The 11021-nt window shown below is 32.9% G+C and overlaps 1 long non-coding RNA gene across 2 annotated transcripts; it reads left to right on the top strand.

Annotated features, from left to right (window-relative positions):
- The first annotated feature begins 569 nt into the window (after positions 1 to 569).
- LOC140828399 (uncharacterized) lies at positions 570 to 8508 on the top strand. Of its 2 annotated transcripts, XR_012117176.1 has the most exons (3): positions 570 to 863; positions 7927 to 8029; positions 8140 to 8508. It is a non-coding gene; the product is annotated as an uncharacterized lncRNA (long non-coding RNA). The 2 variants fall into 2 exon arrangements; XR_012117177.1 differs by having other exon boundaries at positions 7935 to 8508.
- Positions 8509 to 11021: the final 2513 nt, after the last annotated feature.

Here is an 11021-nt window from a genome sequence, read left to right as displayed (position 1 = left end):
TTCTGAATTCTGACTTCTGTTCTGAAACCTGATTCCTGTTCTGAAAGTAAAAGTTTCTGTATATTATGTGTATTATTGATTCTATTGAAAATGTTTCGAAAACTGGAAATTCAACCCGATTTTCAATTTTTTTAAAGAGAATTAAATAAAATTCAAAAAAATTAATAATATTATTTTAATTTAAACACATAATAACAAAATTTCCCACGTTTATATAATTTAAATTTGAATATCTAATTGTATAAAATTAAAATATATTTACTAAATAAAATAAACAATTGTTTCAAAAATAAAAAATGTTCAAAATAAATATTAAATAATGAAAATTTGATATAAATATATAATAAATATTTTTTAGACATATAATATATAAAAATGTTGACAATATTTATTAATTATATTTTTTTAAAAAAGTTAAAATTTTCGGGTCAACCCAGTCATTTTTTTCCCGTCAGCTATCGGGTCCAAGATGATTTGATCCGAACTCGAAAACTTCAAACCCAGACCTAATTTTTTCGAGTGGAACTATATCAAATCAGTGAAAGACTAGATATCTCCCCATTGATTTGGCATACTCTAATTTCAAGCTCATTTAAAATCATCCCAAAACGTGGCCATTTGAAATCTCTCTACGTTCTTTTCCACTTCAAATCTCTCTGCATTACTTTCCTCTTCTTTTTTTTTTCATGGGGATTTAAAATTAATCGTGGTGGCGCATCTCATCTCGGATTTTCCTTACAGCCACTAAAGTAATCTTCCCAAATGAAGCATTCCAACAAGCACGATTTGTCTTTCTCGTAGCTAGCTGCTAATTCTGCGGGAAGCTCCTCATCAAAATCGGCACTTTCTATTTCCCATTAGAGGTATCTTATTTCTTGATAACTTTGAGATTAAAATGATAATTAGTTTTTTTGTTTTGATAGTGAATGGAGTTTTTCTCGGCAGATTCTTGATTTGAGTTATTTTTTTCCAGTCTTTTCCCTCTTACCGTGTAAAAAATTGGTATTGCTGATATTTGATGCTGGATCTCTCTTTTAATAACGAAAATTAGGAGATATATATGTCAGAAACTTTTTTCTCAAAAAATCGTGTTTCTACGGATATATGAACATGATAAATAATATGTGGAAGTAGATCGAACATTAACTCCGACCATTGAATGATTTGTAATTTCTCTGTTGTTCCTCCGATTGATGTCTTCTAAGATTTCCAACACTCTCTGTAGATGATGTATCTTTTTTATGAGTAATGTGCTTAGGGACCTCAATCGCTCTTATTTATAAGCATCTCATACCATCAATGAGTTATTGCAGAAGCTTGATTCTCAAAAGAATAGACGCATGCGCGTCTCAATTTTCTAAATTTGAGGCGGCGTACACATCTTTTGTCAAAAGTTGTGGGCAATGACCGTCGCCATTTCCTACACGTTTTTTCTTCATTTGATATGAGCCATTTTTCTTACATTCTTTCACTTGGCTCATATATTTCATTTACCATAGGAGAAACAAAACACATGAATCATGGCGATATGTCCTCTAAACACGAGTATTATCTTCCATGTATTACAATGCATTATGTATATCAAATATGTATAACTTAATGAATAAACCTTATGTTTATTCGAGGTCCAACTTTATTCATATATCTCAAATCAATGAATGTGTGCACAACAAATATGAGAAAATATCACATCATAGTTTCATTAATTTTGTTCTTACAACAAAATCACATAAAAGAACCAAGTCCCATTCCTTAAATTTCAATGGTGGCATGCATTTAGTCAAAGGACCCGCAATCATCAATTCAATGTTAATGTGCTCGATTATTAATTTCTTATCTTTAACATGTTCTCGTATGGCTAAATACGTAATGTCGACGTGCTTACTTGGACTACCATTTTGTTATTTTTAGTCATAAAAACAACAGCTGAATTGTCACAATAGATTCTTAATGGCCTAGATATAGAATCCATGATTCTAAGCCTCGAAATGAAACTCTTAAACCATACACCATGTAGGTTGCCTCAAAACAAGTAACGAACTCAGCTTCCATAATGGAAGTAGCAGTCAATGTCTGCTTTGCAGTTCTCCAAGTTACAGCTCCACCAGCTAGCATAAAAATATATCCTGAAGTGGATTTTTGTGAATCAATGCAGCCAGCGTAGTCTGAATCAGAGTAGCCAATTACTTCCAAATTCTCAGTTCGTCTGAACATAAGCATATAATCTTTGGTCCCTTGAAGGTACCTCATTAATTTCTTTGCAGCTTTCCAATGGTCTAAACCTGGATTACTCTCATATCTTCACAACATCCCAACAAATGCAATGTCAGGTATAGTGGAAACTTGAGCATACATCAAGCTTCCGACAGCAGAAACATAAGGAATGTTTTTCATTTGTTCCTGCTCTAGATCATTATTTGGGCATGAGCTTAAATTGAATTTATCTCCTTTCACAATGAGAGCTATACTTTGTGAACAATCTTTCATCTGATATCTCTAAAAATTTGCTGATATAGGTTTCTTGAGACAGACCTAGAATACCTCTAATTCGGTCTCTATGTATCTTAATGCCAATGACATAAGATGCATCGCGCATATCCTTCATATCAAAGTTTTTAGAGAGAAATTGTTCCACCTCATATAACAAACCCTTGTCATTGGGTGCAAATAATATATAATTAAATATGGAATAAGGAAACAAATCTTACTCCCACTGACCTTCTGGTATATTAATTGATCCATGATGTTCTCTATGAATTCGAATGAAGAGATAACATCATGAAATTTCAAATACCATTGACGGGAAACTTGTTTCAATTCATGTATAGATTTCGTAAGCTTACATACCAAATGGTCAACATTACTAGAGAAGAATCCTTCAGGTCGTTTCATATAAACTTCTTCCTTTAATTCTCCGTTGAGAAAACTGTTTTCACATCCATTTTTTGTAAATCTAAGTCAAAATATGCAACTAATGCTAGAATGATACGGAGAGAATCTTTTTTGGATACAGGAGAAAAAGATCTCCTTAGGTTGTTTGGTTGATCAACAATTTCTTGTTGTTCTTCATTAACAACTTGATCTACTGGATTTTCATCAGCGATTTGTGGAACTTCAATAATTGGTTGCCTAACATTCGTTTGGCCTTGAGGGGTGTGAATAGCGACCAATCTATCATTTGAATAAGAAGGTTGTGAATTAATGTGATCTTTCTCAAAAAATACGTCATTTAAATGATCACTCTCACAAATCAAATCATTATCATGAAATTGTGCATTTCTTGATTCCAGAATTCTAGTGTTGTGAGATGGACAATAGAATTTGTACCCTTTGGATTTTTCAGCATAACCGATGAAATATCCACTTATAGTTCTTGGGTCCAGTTTCTTTTCATGCGGGTTGTAAACTCTTATTTCTGAAGGACAACCCCAAATGCGTATATGTTGCAAACTCGGTTTCCAACTTTTAAATAATTCAAATGGCTTCTTTGGGACAACCTTAGTTAGAACTCTGTTTAATATATACACAGCTGTCTTAAGAGCTTCAATCCACAAGGATTTAGGAGGGTTAGAGCTAATAAACATGCTCCTCATCATATCCAATAATATTTGGTTTCTCCTCTTAGCTATGCCATTTTGGCCCGGAGAACCAGGCATAGTATATTGGGCAACAATCTCATGTTCATGGAGAAACTTCGCAAATAGACCGGGTGCCTGTCCATTCTCAGTGTATCTACCATAATATTCTCCACCTCTATCAGTACTCACGATCTTAATTTGTTTATCACATTGAAGCTCCACTTTAGCCTTAAAACCCTGAAGGCTTCAAGTGCTTCGTTTTTGTTATGAGATGAAGTATTTTGGAGATATACATGTATCGTGAGTAATCATCAATGAAAGAGATGATGTATTTTGGACTTTGTATGTCCATATCTGGACAACAAATATCTGAATATATGATTTCTAATATTCTCGTACTCCTCTTGGCACCTTTTTAAACTTATTGGTCTACTTTCTCTTTATACAGTCCACACAAGTCTCAAAATCAGTAAAATCTAAAGTAATAAGTACTTCGTCATTCACTAATCTTTTAATCCTTTCTATGGAGATGTGTCCCAATCTCCTGTGCCACAATATAGAGGAATCTTCAATTATAACACATCTTTTAATACCTCTCTGAACATGCATAGTGGTGTTATTATTTTGTAAAGAAATATAGAAAAAACCACATTGTACCATTTCCAAAATGTTTGATTTATAAAATAGATTTATTGATTTATCCAAAACTGAAATGAATAACCAAGGGGTACAAGATTTGAAACCGAAATTAAATTCTTAGAAAAACTAGGAACATAAAATGTCTTTTCCAATTTTAAAATAAAATCATTATCTAATATAAGGCAACAAGTCCCAATAGCCTCCACATGCGGAGACATCTTGTTTCCTGAATAGATGTTCTGCTCATTTCCTTGAGGTTTCCTTAGGTTTTGCATACACTGCAAGGTATTTATAACATGGATTATAGAACAAGAATCAATCTACCATCATATCAACCATATTAGATTCATAACAGACAAATGAAATAGGAATACCTTTCTTTTCAAGCTAATCCTTAAATTTATTGCAATCCTTCTTCATGTATCCCGTTTTTTTACAGGAGAAACACTTGAATTCTTTCTTGATGTCAGGTTGGGGTGGAATTATTCCTTTCCTTTTTCTCTTGACTTTGGCTTGCTTCTTATACTTTTCTTGTGTAGTCATAAAACATTATCACTCGTTTCCATCAACAATCTTCCTTCCTCTTGAACATACATGGTCATTAATTCATTGATTGATCATTTGTCCTTATGTGTGTTGTAGGAAATTTTGAAGGGTCCATATTGTTGTGGAAGAGTTCATAAAATGTAGTGCACAAGAAAAGATTCAGACATTTCCACTTCAAGTATCTTTAGTCGAGCCACTATGTCCTGCATTTTCATGATGTGCTCTCGCATACCTCTCACATTAGTGAGCCTTAATGAAGAGAGTTCCATAATTAGGGTGCTGGCAAGTGCCTTATCTGAAGACTGAAATTGTTCATCAATAGCCTTCAGTAACCACGCATGCCAGTAGAGACTTTGGTCTTTATGAACATTACGTAGAGTCGATTAGATCGCTCCCATTTTTCATATTTCTAACTCGTAGGTTGCATAACTGCATAAAAATATAATATGCTTATTTTTAAAATTTTGAGGTAATATCATGTTTTACCAATGTAAATCATTAAAAATCTAGTGACATAAAATTTGCATGTGGGCTAAGCCCACAATTTTAATTCAATAAGATTTTTTGGAACTTTATGATAAAGCTATCACGATATATTTTCCCTTTAACTCCTGCGGATAAATTAAGAAAAATATAATTTTGATATTTTAACCTAATTAGTTATATAAATATAACAAAAATCCCTGTAGGGTAAAATTTATTACGTGTATATAATTAATTACAATTGATGTCCATTATGTAATCCAAATCCTCTTAATGCATAATTTTCTATAATTAAGGATCTTGTAGCTATTCCTCAATTATTTAAAATTATATGGTTCACTGGAGGGTTTACTTAATGCTTAATATAATAATTATTTACTAACACAATCAACACTTTCCAAGAGTGCTCCCAAGAAAGATAAGTAGGACTAAGGCCCTTTAAATACCTAACTCCTGGATAGAGCAACGTTCATCAGGAAGACCGTGGTTAGTCAAGGCAATTTAAACCGATCTATGAAACTCCCCTAGATTATGTTTTCTCATGTCACCTTATAATTATTATTCAACTTAATTATCCACATTTATGTGAATCTTTATAAGCCAAAACTTTTCATTAAATAATTTTATATTCACAATTTTAATTAATTTGTTCATATAAAATTATATATAAACATAATAACTATTGAATATGAACAATTTGTGAATTATCATGATTTGAAATCACATACTATTGCAAGAAACCATAAGCAATATTTATTATTTTAATTTTGGTGCATTAATATTATTCCACTCAATATTGTATGTGACAACAAATTATACATACATATAACAGAATAAAAAATTTATGCACAAATTAAATTATTCATAAATTCTTAGAACTATTTTAATGTGTACAAATTATTTAACCAAATGCTATACCGAATTATACATATAACTTAATAACACATTAATTATTAATTAATTAATTATTATTTTATTTATTTAAATAATAATAATAAATAAAAAATAGAAAAAAAAGAATTGATTGCCGACAATTATGTCCAATTGTATTCAATGGGGTAGGTCTCCATTTGTAATAATTCCACACAACACATGCACGAGATTATTGAATTCAAGACTATTTCTTTTAGCTTTAATCAATTACCGACAATCACAAGCATTCGAAGTCTTCTTCTTCATCTTCTGAAAGATTTATCAAAATTTGCTCTAAAAAATTTTCTCTTCTCATTTTCAAATTCAGGAACTTTATTTAAAAGATTCAAGGAAGAACTTCAAACTGCAATCAAGAAGAAATTTCTCCAAAGAAATTTTCTGATAAATTTCTTAATTTATGATATCCAAACTTTTATTTTTTACGTAAACTTTCAGAAATCAATTTCTTAAAGTTCATGATATCCGATCTTCAAGTTTCATGTTTTTTACGCAAATTTCCAGAAGCAAAATTTTCCAAAACTTCATGATATCCGATTTTCAGAAAATAAAAACAAATATTTTCAAAGCAGAGGTATCGCGGCTCTGATACCAAATGTCATCAATTTTTTCTCAAAAAATCATGTTTCTACGTATATATGAACATGATAAACAATATGGGAAGTAGATCGAGCATTACCTCCGGCCATTGATTGATTTGTAATTTCTTTGTTTGTCCTCGATTGATGCCTTCTAAGCACTCCAACTCTCTCTGTAGATGGTGTATTTTTTCTTATGAAGTGTGTGCTTAAGGACCTCAATCGCTGCTATTTATAGGCATCTCATACCATCAATGAGTTATTACGGGAGCTTGATTGTCAAAAGTAGAGACGCTTGCACGTCTCAATTTTCTAAAGTTGAGACGGCGTACATATCTTTTGTCAAAAGTTGTAGGCAATGGCCCTCGCCATTTCCTACACGTTTTTTCTTCCTTTGATATGAGCCATTTTTCTTACAATAATATCGTAATTTGTATTGGCTTTTGTTTCGATATTGAATTGTACCTATAGCAGCTTGTTCAATTGTTACATGCATTTTGGCTTTTATGAGCAGTGCCCCGACTGCATGGAAAACTTTAGATGGTTTATTTTGGTTGTTCAAGCGATCATTCATGGAGTTACTGCTGTTCTGATTGCTCATGAGAAGAGATTTAAAGTTGTTGCTCATCCGGTCATGCTATGAATATACTGGATTTTGGAGTCTGTTATCTTTGGTGTTTTCTGTGCTTCTGGGCTTTTGCCATATGATTTCTTATAATGAAGCTGGTTGTAACTTGAGAGTTGATGGCATTGGTTCAATAGTTGTGTTCTATTTGTCTGTTGTTCTTCTTGGTGTAGCAGTTAAAGGGTCCACCAGTGTCACAGTAGTAGAGGACTTCGATCCAGTGACACATCAAATGTTACTGGATTTGCTTCGGCTTCTATATATTCTTTATAAAGCCATTTGGCTTTGGTTGAATCCCCTTCTAAAGAAAGGTTACGAATCAACTCTCAAGGTTGAGGACATACCTTCTCTTTCACTAAAGCCAGAGCGGAACGAATGTCATAGCTTTTTGCTAGAAACTGACCTAAGCCTGAGGAAAACTCGAAGCACGCTGTTTTGAGAACATGATTCGATGCTTTTGGAAACAATTCTTTTTCACTGCTTTTCTGGAAGTTGTAAGGCTTTGTGTCATGTATGTTGGGCCAGTACTCATCCAGCAATTTGTTAGTTTCACAGCGGGGGAGAGGAGTTATCCTGCTGGTTGCGAAGTTCTTAGAAGTTTTGAGTTCTCACCAATTTAATGCCAATACCCAAAAAACTCGGCATGCTTGGTAACTTGTTGTTAAGCCAATTTCTTCATTTACGTCCCTATTCTATAGGCTTCCGCTTAATGTTCAGAAGGCATCATACCAAAGTTGAATAAAATGTTTTCTGGTTGCAGTTCCAAGGGATCAATATGACACAAACAACAGAATTTTGATTTGTTTCCCAGATATCACCTGCTTAAATTGAAAGTGTTCTGCTTTGGTGTGGTGTGTGTATAGCTCGATCTGTCATTGGCTGAAAATGGCTCTGGTGATGAAGAACGAATAATAACTCTTCAAATAACAAGAGAATGGACGACAATGTTTCGATGCAAATGTTCGAAGAATACCGAGCTCGTCGAGGAATTTAGTTATTGGGATTTTTTATTTTTGTCTAAAAACCATCGTTTGAAACTTGTCTAATGAAGTAAAAGTATTGAAATTTTTTTATTGACCGTCCTATTTAATTAATATTTAATTGAATATTGGAAATTTATTACTAAAAATGGAAGCTCAACTGTTTGATGTCTTATTAGATAATTTTATCTTATGACATTTAATGTTGTAATAAGTTTTTTTTTTTTGTTTTTAAAGAAAAAATAAAATATAAAATTGTTATATTTTAAATCGAAAGTTATTATTTTGTAATCATAATACTTGTTATAATTTGAAAATATACGAAGAATAATATACGATTTGAAATTCTTAATTTTTTTAGCCAAACAACATAAAATATATGAAGAATAATATATGATTTCAAATTCTTAATTTTTTTAGGCAAACAACTTATTTTTAATTAATAGATTTATAATCACTTTAAAGAATAAGTCTCTTGTGATACGGTCTCACGAATATTTATCTGTGAGACGGGTCAACTCTACCGATATTCATAATAAAAATTAATACTCTTAGCATAAAAAGCAATATTTTTTCATAGATGAAACAAATAAGATATATGCCTCACAAAATACGACCCGTGAGACCGTCTCACACAATTTTTTGCTCACTTTAAAACTCTCAAATCCAAATACTTCGTCCAAACACAACCTAAAAGTTGGTTTTGGATAGCGAACTCGACTCTTGTACTCGTAGGATGTCAGGTTGACCAGATTGGAATTCGCATTTGTCCAACCCAAAGATTCAAAATCTATATGGGGATTTCATTGAACGAGCAAATTAAAGAAGTGAATATGGATGCCTAGAATTTGTATTATTGTCCCTGGATTTATGCACGTGTCCTGTAAAGATGAGGAATTTGGGCGTCATATTCGTTGAGATTGAGGTTGTTCAATTGCTGGATGCTTGGGATAGTGCCTGTTAAATAAATAAATATTGTATGAGATATACATATTATAATTAGATATGATATGCATGGTATAATTAGATAGGATATTATGTTTAATTATATGTGATTGATTTGTAGCTATAATTGAGTGATTTGATACCTATTGTAATTATGGGATTGATTTGTAAAGGCTCTATATATGCCTTGTAAATTTGATTAAGTAAATAAGAGAGAATGTATATTTTTTAGTCTTCAACATGGTATCAGAGCCAATATTCAATCTCTCTCGATATCACATATGCCCATCTATTAAAAAACATTAAACCTCTTGATCTTTGCTCGAGTCTCAAAGCATATGGAACAAAACTAAGATTTTGTCCTTTCCACAATTCAATTTCTTTTCTATCAATCCACCGCTTGTGCAATTCTTTTGTCTTGATTTGTGCGAAAGTCAAGTGATAATATTTAAAATGAGCGAGAGAGCTTCAGAATCTAGTGTGAATAAATCCATTCCGGTTGTAGTTCAATCTGAAGGAGCATTTAATGCTGGAATCATCCTTACAGAGCAAAATTACGACATATGGTCTCAACTCATAGAAATGCAAATCGCTGAAAGAGACAAAATCTCCTACATTCGGAACAAGACCAAGCCACCTAAAGAATCAGATGCAGGCTATGAAAAATGGTATGCTGAAAACCAAAAGGTCAAAAAGTGGCTGTTAATGTCTATGTCACCAGAAATCATGAGGCGTTATTTACGTCTTCCCACAGCATATGATATATGGGATGCTTTGTCAAAAGCATTCTATGGCGGAAGTGATGAGTTACAAGTCTTCACATTGAATCAAAAGGCTTTCTCATCAAAACAAAACGGGAAAATGCTTTCTATTTACTATGGGGAATTGACTGAAATTTTTCAAATGTTGGATCATCGTGATAAAGTGGTTATGAATGACCCAGAAGATGTCAAAGCCTACCACAAATCCATCGAACGATTGAGAGTTCACATATTTCTGGCTGGCTTAGATGAAGATTTTGATCCTATTCGAAGAGAAATTCTGCGTAGAGATACAATACCAAACTTAGATGAATGTTATTTGTTGGTTCGACGCGAAGCTGTTCGTAATACCTCCTTCAAAGGAGATTCTGGAGCGCTTGAACCCAGTGCTCTGGTGGCTCGGAACAGATCTACTCAAAATCCACAAAATCGACCAAACAATGGGAAAACGACTAATGGTATTGACAAGTCCTTCTACAAATGCGATCAATGCAATAGGACAGGTCATACCAAAAGTCGTTGTTTTGAGTTGGTAGGATATCCAGAATGCTGGGATCATAGCCGTTCGAAAAAAAATCAAAAGGCATCATCCCCAGCAGCAGTTGTTGAAACACAGACCCTGAAAGATGTCTCTGAACAAGCATCAGCACTGGTATTAACTTCAGAGAATGGTGGTAAGTCTTTAAATATTTCTGCACCTGTTATGAGTAAAACATGGATAATTGATTCGGGTGCTACAGATCACATGACATTTGATTCTAGACAGGTATCTCCTCTTAATTGTTCTGCTCAAAAATTTGTCACCACTGCAAATGGAATTCCAACCCCAGTCTTTGGGGAAGGACCAATGACTTTAACAGATTCACTAAATCTGGATTCGGTTTTAGTGGTTCCATCTTTAGACTATAACCTTCTGTCTGTTTCTCAGATAACAACTAACTTATCTTGTATTGTAA

The sequence above is a fragment of the Primulina eburnea genome, chromosome 3 (assembly GCF_022965805.1).
Source record: "Primulina eburnea isolate SZY01 chromosome 3, ASM2296580v1, whole genome shotgun sequence".
Lineage (NCBI taxonomy): Eukaryota > Viridiplantae > Streptophyta > Magnoliopsida > Lamiales > Gesneriaceae > Primulina > Primulina eburnea.
This window is presented reverse-complemented; position numbering and strand designations above follow the sequence as displayed.